This window comes from Astatotilapia calliptera, chromosome 12 (assembly GCF_900246225.1).
Source record: "Astatotilapia calliptera chromosome 12, fAstCal1.2, whole genome shotgun sequence".
NCBI classification, from domain to species: domain Eukaryota; kingdom Metazoa; phylum Chordata; class Actinopteri; order Cichliformes; family Cichlidae; genus Astatotilapia; species Astatotilapia calliptera.
Genome location: NC_039313.1, coordinates 22,206,770 through 22,220,776, shown reverse-complemented (window position 1 = coordinate 22,220,776; position 14,007 = coordinate 22,206,770). Strand labels below are relative to the sequence as shown.

General features: G+C 40.6%; 1 protein-coding gene across 5 annotated transcripts in view; it reads left to right on the top strand.

Annotated features, from left to right (window-relative positions):
* The first annotated feature begins 1,868 nt into the window (after nt 1–1,868).
* adgrv1 (adhesion G protein-coupled receptor V1) overlaps nt 1,869–14,007 on the top strand; it is a 149,927-nt gene continuing 137,788 nt past the window's right edge. For 4 of the 5 annotated variants that reach the window (XM_026188517.1, XM_026188516.1, XM_026188518.1 and 1 more), the window contains exon 1: nt 1,870–2,295. The gene's annotated coding sequence lies outside the window, so the exon portion shown is untranslated. Of the gene's footprint in view, nt 2,296–14,007 lie in introns of all 5 variants that reach the window. The other variant, XM_026188519.1, reaches the window with a different exon arrangement.

Below are 14,007 nucleotides of genomic sequence, written 5' to 3'. Positions count from 1 at the left end.
AACATAATTCGGGTCTCGCTTCCTCTTGAGTGGAAGCTGGAAATTTGTTTCATAGAAATGATAAAGTTGTTTTATTTTCTCAGTTTACACCCATGTTCATATTCGCGGTAGCTGCGAGGTTAAACTAATGGCTTTGTTTATAAAAGTACAACAGTGTACTGTTGGCTGTGAACACCGAGCCTTTATGGGGGCTAAACCCTGCCAAACGTGTCTGTAAACAGCTAGATTAACCTTAAGCCAGATAGATTCCGTTTTGTCTTAACCTCTGTCACTATGAACAGGATATAGTTAATATAGTTTACTCTAATTAAATACAGAGTAAACTGTATTATTTATATTCTGAATTACGTGTCCGTTGGTTACCACTGCTGACCCTGGGATATACAGTATAGCTAAAAAATAGTCTAAGAGACTATGCATAAAGAAAAAGAAAAAAATTGCACAATTCTAATAAGTCTGAAAGTCAATATTTGGTATGACCACATTTCTTCAACATAGCCTGGACTCTCTTAGACAAGCTTTCTTGTAATTTCTTAAAGTAGGCTCCAGGAATAGTTATCTAAGATTCTTGAAAGACATTCAAAGCTCTTCTTTGGATGTTTTCTGTGTTTTTTCTGTTCCGGGTGTGAGTTTACTGCATGGGAAGTGTGTTTGGTATCATCGTCACACTAAAAAAATAAAGCCGGTGCCAGAAACACTCTTTCCGCACTCTTTCTGTGTTTCATGGTGCCTCAAATTCTGACAGCAGTTCATAACTCCATAAACTTTGCCAAGTTCCCCAACACCATGTGGCTTAAATGCAGCTCAAAAATAATGACAGAGCCTCCACTGTGTTTTACAGATGGCTGGACTCTGTACATACTGAAAATGATTTGAACCAAAAATCCGAACCAAAATGTTTGGAGTAATCACTCCGCAAGACCTGTTGCCACTGATTTTCAGTCTCGTTCTTGTGTAATTTGGCATACCTCAGCTTTTTCTCCTTGTTTTCCTTCCTCATGACTTCTTGACAGCCACCTTTTCCACAGACCATTTCTGATGAGGCTTTAGTAAACAGAAGATGGATCAATCTACGGGCCAGATCCATCTCGAATGTCCTATGTGACGTCTTTGCTGGATTTATTTGTCTATTTCTAAAGGATATGATTTTCAGATACTGTTCATCTGCTGTAGATCATTTTTTTAGCCTTGCCACTTGTTCATTTTCCTCAAATATTGGCTAAAGATAGAATTTGATGTATTTATTTTTATCCGTTACGTGTAAAGACAACACTGCTTCCTCATTTGAGTTAGTTGCCTGTTTTAACCTTGAATGATTCCTAAATCAGTATTAAATGGCTTATCAAATATACTTCCTAGAACATGGACAATGTACAAGGACTGGGCTGAAAATGGGTGGAAAAGCAGCCAATGCCCAGAGAAAAACTTTAGAAAAGCTGAAGAACTATTGCTCAAGAGTACTTAAAGTAATTAGTAATGTATAGCAATGAATGAATGGTTTCTATTATCATTACACATAGCGCAATGAAATTTGGTTTGGTTTGCTACTGAGAAAATAAATAAATGAACTAAATAAAAATACCTAAGTTAACCAGAATAAAGCGCATAAATTTAAAAAAAAAACGAGGTGTAGCTCAAGACTTTTGCACAGTACTGTATATATTATTGTATAAAATTGTGTGAACTGGGACCAGCTGTAAATGAAATTCCTCAGGTGCTAATTTGCAAAGTTTGTGGAGAGTATAAGTGGCAGACGACAGCGAAGAGGAGAGCGGCTCTCCATGCCTGCTCAGCTCACAAGGTGGAGCTGTCGGCCAGCACAGCGTGCGCACGGTAGTGTGCGCCCTTCAGAGACAAATGGGATTAAAACATCTTGTCTCATTAGCAGCGATCGGGAGACGAGCTCGAGTCTCGGAGTAGCTGTAAAGTAAGCTTTCTGCTCGGACAGCAGGCCGTGTTTGTACAGTAACAACAGCTACAGCTGCCACATGGCCGCAGGAGCCCGGAGTTGTGTGTAGAGAGGAGCAGGTTTCACAGAGCCGTGTCCGTCTCGGCTATTTCAGCCAGCTCCAGTCCCGTTACATGACAGACGCGCTTCTACCCACGTTGTTCACGGAGAGCTAAAAGCTGCCGAGTGGAAGGTTCGGTGTCAGATAACACGAAACGATGCAGTTACCGGCTGCTGTTTGAGAAGACGTGGAGCCGAAGATCTTCGGAGCGCACACTGATGTTATCCACAGAAATAAACATTATAGAGCACAATATTTTGGACTGAGAGGTCAAGCACGGTGTCAGGTAAGTTAACACGATTCGTGTTGTGTGCTTTTACTGAGATTTTTCTGTCTGTCAGTGTGATTTGTGAGTTAAGAACGAGGATGAGTGGCGACCAGCAAAACTTTACAAGATTCATTTCACAAAGAGCTGAAGATGCGTCCGATGTGGTTTCGTGACACTCTTGTATTACAGTCTGTCAGGACAATGCAGCCGTCTTGGATTTATTTCTCAGTAAGCCAGTGAGAAATGACTGGTTCCTCCAGCCGCTAGAGTCAGCGGTGGATTAATAGTGGGAAGGATAAAGGAAACAAATGAGTAGCGATACCCCTCATCAATTATGCCAGACAGCTCAAGCAGACGCATTGTGTAAGACTATAAGAAAACGATTAAAAGTGGTTGGCCGCTGCTAATTTCTTTTTGCCCTGTGCCAAAAATACCCCTCGGTGCAGCTAATAAAATTGAAAAGCTTAAATATTGATTCAGCGCAATCAGTAGATGAATGGCCGAGTAGCCCATTGAGGACGGAGACAAACGCTTCCATGGTTACATCCAGGATCTCCAGTGTGATTACTCCGCTTTGTGTGGGTTTTCTCTCTCCCACTGAAATAAAACAACAACTGCCACACATGGTGAGCCGGGGGACCTTCTCATAGACTGACTAATCTATAGGCTTACTCGGGCCATAAGTAATCTTGGCATACTTTGAGTTGCGCACATGTGCTGCTACTGTTAAAGAAACGAGCGGCGCCTTTAGCCCCATTGTGATACTGCTTCTTTTTTGGGGGTTATTTTACGCAGATGGCTCCATAATTTACACCATTTCGTGGGGTGGGGTTTGCAGACCTTAAATAATTGAACATCTCCTCCTGATCTCTAATTGATTTGACATGATGTCATCTTCGTGCGTCCTTTGCAAATCTCTTTTGTTGCCTCCTCTGTGGTGTGGCCAGCAGAGTTAAATCCTTTTTTCTCACTGGGGAGGAAGGGTGGGGAGCTGTTTCTGTATCCATTCAGCGTCTACACCTGCTCTCCATCAGCTGTTTCTTCTGTGAATCTTTGTAGAAATTAGTAAAATGATTTAATCAATTTTTTCCCTCTTTTTTACAAAAAAGCAGAAGTTGACAGGGGGTTCACAGTTGTATTGTTTTTAACCTCCTCTCTCCATTCTCATCATTAGAAAGTCATATGTCAGAGTGAGTTTGTTTTTGCAGATTGGGGTTCTCTAAGATCCTCACTTGCTCAGAGGTCAGGTCCTTTGTTTGTCGGTGTTTATGTCATTGCCTGGCAGGGGTCAGCCCCCATTCGCCTGTGCAAGGGGCTGAATGTGATTCACTGGGCGGAAACTGTTTTACTGCTCGCCTCTCTTTCCTTCTGTCTCACCTCCCTAATGGCTGCACGGTACAAAGGGGGGCAGTGCCATAAACAGACTATTCATTCATGAAAGGTGTTGGACGGTTGCACGATGCAGAAAGGATGAGACCGATATTTTGTGGGGATGAGAGGTACTCTCGTTTTAGTGTGTGGGGATAGAGCGAAAGAGTGGATGAAGGCACCATGCAACAGGCTACCCCCACCCCCACACACCCCCCATTGAATCACTTGCTTCACAAGATATGTGAAGCACATCTTTTATCTATCTCTCTTTGATTGAATGAAATTTGTGGAGTTTAATTAGAACAATGCATGACGTGAAGGCTACTATCTGTGAACAGATGCCTGTGATCTTTTTGTTTGCTTTTATAAGCAGACGGTATAAAAAAAAGTTATTTTGTTTTCATCCACAGTTTTGTGCTTTACTAAACCATCTTTTTGCATGGTAAAAACACAGGATAGTAAAGAAATGTGTAAAGAAAAAGAGTGGATTCAGTCAGTATAAGTTAAAACTATTGTTTTATGGTCAGGTTGTCATTTCATCACCTTGAAAGGGCACCGACTTTGAAATGATCACGTCTTTGAGGCAGATTCTTATTCTTCACATTGAACTTGGCGTTATGCAAGGATCTGGTGTGAAACATGAAAACAAATTCCTAAAACAGTTGTTAGAATAAATGTTTTTGGGTCAATTTAAAGCTAAAATGCGAAAGGTTTCTCCATACCTTTAGTATGGAAAATATCCAAAAGACATGCAGCTCAATTTAACAATGTTTCCACTAACAATCAAAGACATGACTTTTTGGATTTAAGCTTTTTCTGTTTTGTGTATAGTGACTGGATTACAGTAATGAATAGGGACAATTTCTGACCCTTTGGGGTGAATGTCCTCAAGCAGGAGTTTTTTCAAATTGAACTCTTTCAGTTTTTGATATTATTCCAGTGTGTTTCATATCGATTACACAACAGCTGACACTGTGTTGGGAAGATCGTTTTAATAGGATTTTCATCTCCCTTAGGAGACATTGAAAAGGTACAGAGAACATAAAATGCAGGACAGTATTTGATTAAAAAAAGTAAATAAAGTAATCTGTACCGTTCATATTTGATGTTGAGATCTTGTTGTATGTCCTTTTGTCTAATTAACATTCAGCATGCTCCTTCTGGCTCCTCAGCAACAAGTGAGACTGGAGCTATGCTAACTTCAAATGTCGCCCTGCTTTTTATCTGAACGTTGATCATTATGTCTAATACTTCATTGCCTGGTCTGGTGAAGCAAGCTTAAGATTTTCTAAACTGACGAATTCGAGCCATGAATAATTGTCCTAAAATGTTCTCTCTCTGTTTTACTGTTTTGTACTTTGTTTTTAAAAAGTAATTTGACAGTTGGTGCTTACACACGGGAAACAGGATCATGGTTTAGTAGCTGTTGTCTTTGGAGCAAAGACACAGGAAAGCGGTGGCCTTTCAGTGATGTCCAGCAATCCTGAGGTCTCTTTAGCGGGCCTAACCAACCACATATTGTTCCCAGTGAGAGGATTCTAGTACGGTCACTGCCGTGAGCTCTCAGCTGTGACCTCTACATCACATTTCACAACCACAAGCTCATTACATACACACAGACACATACACACACACACACACACACTTGTACTTTTAGAGATATTGTTATAGTGTCTTCTCTAGGAGCGAAAAGGAGACCTTGTACTTGTTCATCTGTTGACCATCTCCATTCCAGGACTAAACTTGAACCTGACCTTTTTGGTGGTAAATCAGATAGATTTCAGAGCCTTTACTACCTGCTGTTCTAACTCTGATGCATGACCAGTTCTTCTAAAATGTTACAGAATTATCAATACAAAATATCAGTTTCGTTTTGTAGCATTTACACTACATTCAATTTTAGCTACATTTCTGTCCTTGCAAGTTCAAGCTGGTCTGTTTCTTTTTATCTAGCAAACAGCATGGAAAATCTGTGCACAGCAAAATTTCCTCAGATATCAAAACATAGGGAAAAGTACAAGAACATTCTGGAAGGCTGTGTCCTTTGTTTCACATTAGCTTGGCTAGACTTTGTACAAGTTAAATGGCGTTTTAAAGAGTACTGAAAACATTTTCTTTTCACCGGTCATCGAATAATGTGTTATTCCAAAGCTCCACAGATTTATTTGATGATTACATCTTTGGTTGTTCATTATTGATTCCATTCTTTTAAACATGAAGACCCCACCTGGATCCCTTTGTCTGGCGATAAATCCACACATGTTAAAATCCACGTGGAGCCATGTGGAAAGCATCCTGTGGTGCCCTCCGCCCGTGGTGCAAGTCACAGCCTCACATTTGGCTGGAAGGACATCATGGATATCTAACCTTATACTGTTTCTTTTTTGTAACCATCATTTCTCCTTTCTAATGACTTTACTTGTGTTACGTGTGTCTGAGTCTGAAAGAGCGTGAAAAATAATGAGCTTCAGAAAAGCAGTGTCCTGTCCATATAAAACAAACCGATCGAAGTAGGTCACCAATGTTTTACATCTACAACTCCTGGAAAAACGTTTGGCATCACCGCTCTTAAGTTTTTTACTTTGAAGCACATACACAGACCACAGATATGATATAAAAACTACTTTTGTTTGATTGCTGAAGATTCTGGCTTCGTGAAATTCATGTAAAACAGGTCAGTTGTTTTTAAGATCAATGACATTTTTTCCAGATCAATCTGACAAAGAAATTATGCAAAATAATGTTGGCTGTTCCCAGTCACCCGTGTCTAAAATGTCTAAAAAGTATGGGAACATTATAAAAGGAAAATATACTAGTAGATGGAAGATGTCACAGCATCAGGAGAGAAAACTCAAAGCAATACTGTATGTCTTGAAAATGCACAAGTAAACTGATGAAAAGCAAATGGGGAGAAACATGTTTGTTTGTCATATACCTGAAATGGGCTGAATGAAATGGGATTTACATACAGAAAAGTGAAACTAAAACCAGCATTACCACCTAAACAGAAGAAAACAAGGTTACAGCGGGCTACAGGGAAGTGATCAAAGACTGCGTTTGATTGGTTTGGTTGAAGGCGATGTTTAGTTATGAATTACAGGTCTGCACTGGCCAAGGAGATTATGCTGGGACTTTAGTCTGGTGTCATTCCAGTGAAACATAACAATGACTGCCTGAGGAAAATAAGCAGACTTGTGTGTGAAATAAAAGACTAAGAGAGATACACATGCACACATTTTGGACACTTGTCTCATTCTGTCAATAGAAAACAGATTTGGTACATGGCACGCTTTAATCTGTCAAACAGTATCCGTGCTAGCTTGATACACAGTGTTGCTTTTCATTAATGAAGTACCTTTTTTTTTTTTTTTTTTTTGAATGAACATCCTTCAAGTGTGGTGATTCCATAGTTTTTTTTCTTTATTTATCCACTAACCCCCTAGTTTCTGTGTAAGACCCATCATTTTACATTTCATTTGCACAAACTTTCCTTCTTTGTTTATCTCTCACTGCTCTCATTGCGCCGCTGTTCATCAAGTCAGAGGAATTCCTCGTATGTTTGTGTGGTTGATCCAAGCGTGCCCGAGAATGTGTTGGGTGTGTTTCTTTACGTAAAAAAATGTGCACATCCACTTTCTCTCATTGTCTGGGTATATGTTTAAAAAAAGGTTTTAAAAAAGCCAGAAAATTGTCATGTTTTGTTGTATGGACACTGGACAGGACCCACAAACATGAACACGTGCACCGTCTCAAATTCACTATTACATAATACGTTGGTTGTTTTGAATCACAACAAAGTTGATTAACAGCTTCATTTGAGCCATGATCACCATTTATTTTTACTGGTTTTGGTATTTTTCTCTAATAAATGAAATTTCTTGACCCGAGTCGTTCAGGAATTTGCTTCAGCCTCACCGTCTGGCCCTTAGTTTTCAAGAGGCTACAACAGCCTGAAAAAGGGGCTGTCCCACACCTACTGTAGTAAGGACGTGTATAGTGTGTGTGTCCTTATTTAAAAGTGATAGAGGAGAGCTGGGAGAATAGAAGGGAGTCTGAATGGGAAGATTTGGATTCTGCAGGAGAGGAGGCTAGCATGCCAAAAAGTGGGAGAAACAAAAAAAATAGAGAACTGTGGCAATGTCAGAAATGCACATAGAACACAAAAAGGAGCATGAGTGAACAAAAGCCTTGCTCCTTAAAATTGTGTGCTGGTCAGTGAATCGTAAAGTCCCGCTTCTTCTCCAATGAAAATACACCCCCGTTCTGGGTTGCCTCTCTGTTTTGTGAACTCTTTTGAAATGCAATTAGCATTTCATCCAGGCCCAACCGGTTACATGCAAGGAAGTAATACCCTTTCTAATTTGGCCCTTTGGTCTGTGAAGCTATGGAGAGCGCAACCTTGTTTAATCCTCTGAAAGTGTTTTTCTGTCTGCCTCCAGCACTGTCTGTCATACAGGCTAATCAGTCAGCCAATGCTCAAACTGGAAAGCCCACTAAACTGCTCGCACACTGGTCCCTACTCAATTGGAACCACTTTCTTTTTTTCTATATCCTTTCCTTCACACTAAGAAGAAGAAAAATCTCTTGTTTTTGGTTGGGGACGCAAGATGCCATTGGCTCCACTTAAGAGCAGCCGACCACGGCCATATAGACAATACCTCAGGAGATTTCTCCCTCTCTGTGTTTCCTTTTTCACAGCAAAATGCACTTGATTGGCAGTCTCTTGCCCCTGAAGGAGAAATGCCTGGTTTGAAAAGTATCGTCTGACAATAGCTGGAGGGCTGACCTCATGCATTTTTGTTCTTTAGAAAAGTATTCATTGAACAGTTTTCTAAGTCCTCTAATGTGGAATGGCATAATTTTGTTGCAAATCAGCCCATCCTGACTTCACAAAAAACACTTTCTCCATTCTTGTTGGACTAATTTTAAGTTTTCTGTTTTTCCCCCTTCAAATAAATAGGATTCTTTTTTTCTTTTGCGTAGAGCCCTCCAAAATAAGCCCAGTGAGTAATGCCGAGTTTTTGTTAGATTTAATGATGTATGTTTTAACTCTACTCGCTTATTAAGTTTCTTAATTTCCTCACCCCAACCTCTCCGTATGGCGAGAACATTCACTGATCTAAAAATACATGTAGAAAGTACATGTGAAGTGCAATTATGGGCTTGTGAGTTGACCGGGAATGACAGCCGCGGCTACGCTGGGCTGAGAATGGACGGTGGGTGGTTTCTGACATTCGGCCCGACACACACTGGCCTGGTGGCATCACTTAGTGTGGAGAACAACTCCAACAGAGACCAAACCAATAAACAGATCAGAGGAGACTCTATGGTTTGGGGCTAAATCCATAACAAATGCAAACTAGCATTTTACAGCAGCTACTCTATTAAAAGGAATATCCTGCTTATGTATATGAATTAAATTAAATGGTGATATTATTAATAGGTTTTTTATTCTGTTTTTGGTTTGTTTCATTTTTTGTTAAATGTGGTAGCCTTATATGAATTTTGGCAGCTCATTTTTAACCCAACTCTGCTTATTAAAGCTTAAATTATGAGTTGCTTGTATTTTGCATAACCTCTGAATAATAAATTGCTCAATCTGTCCACAGGGCACTTCCACTTTCCAGTGTTTACAACACTGAATGGTTGGTTTAGCAGGCTATAAATAAAGAGCAGTACACATAAAGGCTTAACCCTTGTGTGGTGTTCGTATTTTTGTTACTCAGCCAGTGTTCATGGGTCTGGTGGACCCGCTAGAGTTTTGGCTTTCCAAATTAACACTATCAAACAATTTTATGTTAAATTACTCAACAGATGTTTACTTCATCCCAATTACAAGACATATGAACAGCAAACATGGTTAATTTTTTCCCTTTACCTTTGTTAGATCACATTTATGAATTAATGTGCTTCTCGTTTTTCTTTTATATAAAATGTTATAAATAAATCAGTTATAATCAAGTGGAGTGAGTGGAAAGACACAACACATTTACACGTGAAAAAATAATTAATTGTTTAATTTTTCTTTTGAAAAAAACTGAACACGGGTCTCACAGACCCGAACACCATACAAGGGTTAATATCAGCTCTTATGGTATGCCTCTTTTTCTGCCAAACCATCTGTCTGTTTGTCGCTGTTTACTTTATCTGTTTATCTTGATTAGTATCATTTATTCGGTCTATTTGCGTGGTCTGTCTTTAGTGTGAATTTTTACTGAGCAGACACACAAGCATTCCAGGAACACTGTTATATTAGTTGATGTTAATGACAGAGCAGTTTCTTTTTGTGGCCAGACTGACTCCAGATCACCAACCCGAGCTGTAAGATTGATGAATGAGATCCTACCACAGGCCTCCTTGTGTCAGAAATCTCTAGACGGCTTTGTGTTAGCATATGTGTGTGTATCCATGTGTGCGTTTAGTGAGCAGGCATATATATATATATATATATATATATATATATATACAACCACATAGCCTTCACCATGTCACCATGGGCGTCTCAGGCTCAGGGAAGCCTCGGGGCAGGGATGCTGCATGGGAAAGCCCTTGATTAAAACTCTACAGACTGTTATCCCACAATATCCTCAACCAAAAAGGAAGTAAGGGTATTGCTTTCCACTTTTACAACTTGCAGTACTAAGTAGTCTCCTCTAAATGATGAGAGGAAAAGCAGAGCGCTTGATTGTGGTTTCAGAGGCTAGGATTTTTTCTTTACTAAGCTTCCAGTAGCGAAAAGGGTTGACAGATGCTGTCTTTGATAAGTCGAAAAAGACAAATTTCCTATATATGAACAGAAGAGAAAAATTTAACTCAGTCACTGTCAAACATTAGAGTCTGTAAGAACACTGAAAAACTATTTGAGTTGAAGCCTGCAAGCTTCATGTACCTTGTGTCAGATATCAAACACACCCTCCAAATTTGGCTGTTTGTTTCAGCTCCAGAATGTCCTATCTGACCCTCACTGCTGCCTGCTGGTTCAACCCCTCCACCTCCTGAACGCGTGCCTGTAGGGTCCAAGGGAAGGAATATTTTGGAGCCCAACTAATCTGCACTGCCCTAATAAACCATTGCAAACAGAAGTCATTTGACATAATATTTGACAGCATTTATTTCTTTAACTCAGTCACCTGACTTACTGCAGCTGACACACGGTGAATCTTGCACTGTCACGCATACTACCGCTGTAAAGTCTTAGGCTTATAATGAATAATTGATGTTAAAGATTACAACGCTGAGGCCACTGTCAGGAGAAACTCTAGAGATATCAGCAACAAGCTCTGACCCCAGGAGCAGCCCTGCAACCAGACACCTCCTCAGCACCTCTGATAGGGATATCCAATAGATCAGTCAGTGTGTGTGTGTATGTGTGTGACTGCAAATGATCCGATGTAACAGTTTTTTACGAACTGGGCTCCTAACACCAGGTTGCCACCAGTTTTCCTTTTGGTTTTTTTGCAAGAAGGGCTGAGAGGTGTTGGGGCCAGAATACCACTTCCTATCACAGATATTGTAGCTGTGATTCATCATGGTGCTTTTTATGTTTGAGCGTGTTTATTTGGGTATCAGGTGATGATGTATGCATTACTGTGATAACTAAAACAAAGTTTGTCTCCATGAAAAATGAACTTATGAGATGAGTGAATACTGAGTGATTGGATAGTGAACTCATGCCCCGTATACAGTAGAGCATATGTGTGTTGTTCCATTTGCCTTTGATCTGAGCTTAACTTTTGAGTGCTAAGCAATGTTGTAGCTCAATGTCCACATACTGAGATACTTTCCTGGCAAATCCTGCTTATGTAAAAGTAATCTGGAAGTATTATGCACTGCTCAGAAATGATTACAGTGAACAACAGGTTTAGGAATTTTTATTTTTTTTAAAGAATTATTCTGCATTGTTCCAGGCCAAAGGTTAATTTTTTACTTTAGCTTATTAGTGCAAAATTGTGCTTTACTATTTAGAAAACACTACATACTGCAGCGCTACCTATTTACTAGGTGCAGTTTGTGTTCCAGGAAGTAATGTAATGCAGTAGGAAGGAAAGTAAGTGAGTAGACCGTAGTCAGGATCATGGGGTAAGTCAATAAAAGCAAATTTGGATGTTCACATTGTACGGCCTCTTTAGTTGTGGGGCTTTCTGTGGCTTTATCTGTCAGATTTAAGAGCCCTCAGCTCAGCTGTCATCTTTTCAGATTTGGGTCCAAGATATTTGTGATGGACAGTGTGTTTTCTCTCCCGTGTCCTGGACTGTCACCCAGTTAGCTATCTGAGCTTTCAGACCGAGCTTTATGGATGCATGCTGACTTAGGCTGCTCTGCCAAATACATCAATATATGAAAACTGGTTTGTGTGTGTGTGTGTGTGTGTGTGTGTGTGTGTGTGTGTGTGTGTGTGTGTGTGTGTGTGTGTGTGTGTGTGTGTGTGTGTGTGTTTGCAAGAAAGAAACTGTGTCTCTGCGCACCTCTCTACATGAACTGTGACTCCCAGTCTTATCAATGTCAAAGGTCTGCGCCAGGCACTCCATGCCGCCTTTAGCTGTGACAGACAGATCCTAGGGGCCCCTTAAACCCCTGGGGTCAGAATTGGCACAATGCGTGATGCCAGCACAAAAACTGCCCTGCTGCTTATAGAACAGACCTGTGCCATCCACACAGCATCTGCTTTGTATTAGGCCCTTTGAAGGAAGTGCGGCATCTGGGTCAGTGGATGTGAAAGGGCTGCCCTCTGTTTTGACGTGGGGTTGCTAGGAGGGTAGAGGGTTGGATGCTTGCTAACATCCATCAAAAATGATGGTTTAAATAATGTGAGGCAATCATTGGGAAGGTTGGAAATGAGGTTTTGGTACATAACGATTGAGCAAAGATGTGGGATCTCAGACTATTTGAGAACTGAAAGCAATATAACATTGGAAGACTGAGACTGACTACGGTATGTTGCATTCTCTACAATAACACTTTGAAGATTTTCTACAAAGTTTACAACCTGTGGCCAGACCAAACTAGACATTTGGTGACTTTACTGTCTCATATAACTTAATTAGGCAGGCAAGTGGATACAATTGCACACACACACACACACACACACACACACACACACACACACACACACACACACACACACACACACACACTTACAAGTCAATTTCAGTGAGATGATACAACCAATAAGGTTTATGGTGTTTTACTCAAACTTTCGGTCAGTAATTCAATTGGTTTCCAACCCCAGGAACGAGAGCACGGCAAATAAGAGGATTTATTCAACCCGGGCCCCTCTTTGTCCAGCAACACACTCACCTCTGTTCCCCCTTAGCCTTACTCTCTGTTCCCCACTGTCCAGCTTTGTGACCCACCAGCTTTAAATCCCTTTTTGATGGATTTTCCAGCCATCTCTCCCTTCCTGGCATGTGTGTGATATATGCAACACCCCCCCGCACACAGACACAAAACACAAACTCTTAAAACGTGCAGTATTTGTTGTATTTGTCACAACATAAAATTTGCACCAGTTTATTCTGAGTGTATTCATCAGCCGATAACTTTTAATGCTGTTACAGTGATTTCTGCCATTGAAGTTGACATAATGACTGATCGATGGTCTCCATTTAAACATCCTCCCGTACTGAGAATTACTCAGATTGATTTAACAGTAATGGAACAAATGAAAAGTGGGGTATTTGCAATGCCCAACTTTCCCAAATGATTTCCGTGTATGAAAAAAAAAGAACCCAAACAGCATGACTTCATCCACTCTAGTTGCTGATGTTCTTTTTCAACCTTGTAATTAAGAGCAAATATTTTTTTAAAAGACCTTACGTGTTCATACTGTTAGCCAGGCTGTGTGGTGCAGATCATGAATGGGATGGGTAAAAGGCAACAAGGAGGACACAATCTGGCTTTAGGCTAGCTCCGCCCCACGCGTCATGCTGTGTTGTTTTGTTTTGTGAACCATGACAACTGTCTCAGCAGCTCCATCCAGCTTCTGGATTATTCTGCGTGTGAGAGCTAAGCAGGGGGTGACAGAGAAGAGAGATGAGAAAACATGACAAGATGAGAGAAGTGGAGAGCAGAGGGGTGTGGAGGACACAAACTAAGATGTGAGGATTGCTGGAGGAAGCAGGGGAGTCGCAAAATAATTAGAGAGAGGGAGAAAAGACAGAGGTGGTAATGCAGAATTGCATGGATTGCAGGGCATGACTTTTGATTCATGTGGTGAAGAACTGTAAACTCAAATGCAACTGCTTTAGCAGTTATGACAACATGAGGACAACAGGCATTGGACTTATGGGATACTGTTGTGAATCATTCAGACCACAATGACCAAAAAGCCTGCCAGGCTCCACATTATAAAAGGCAGCA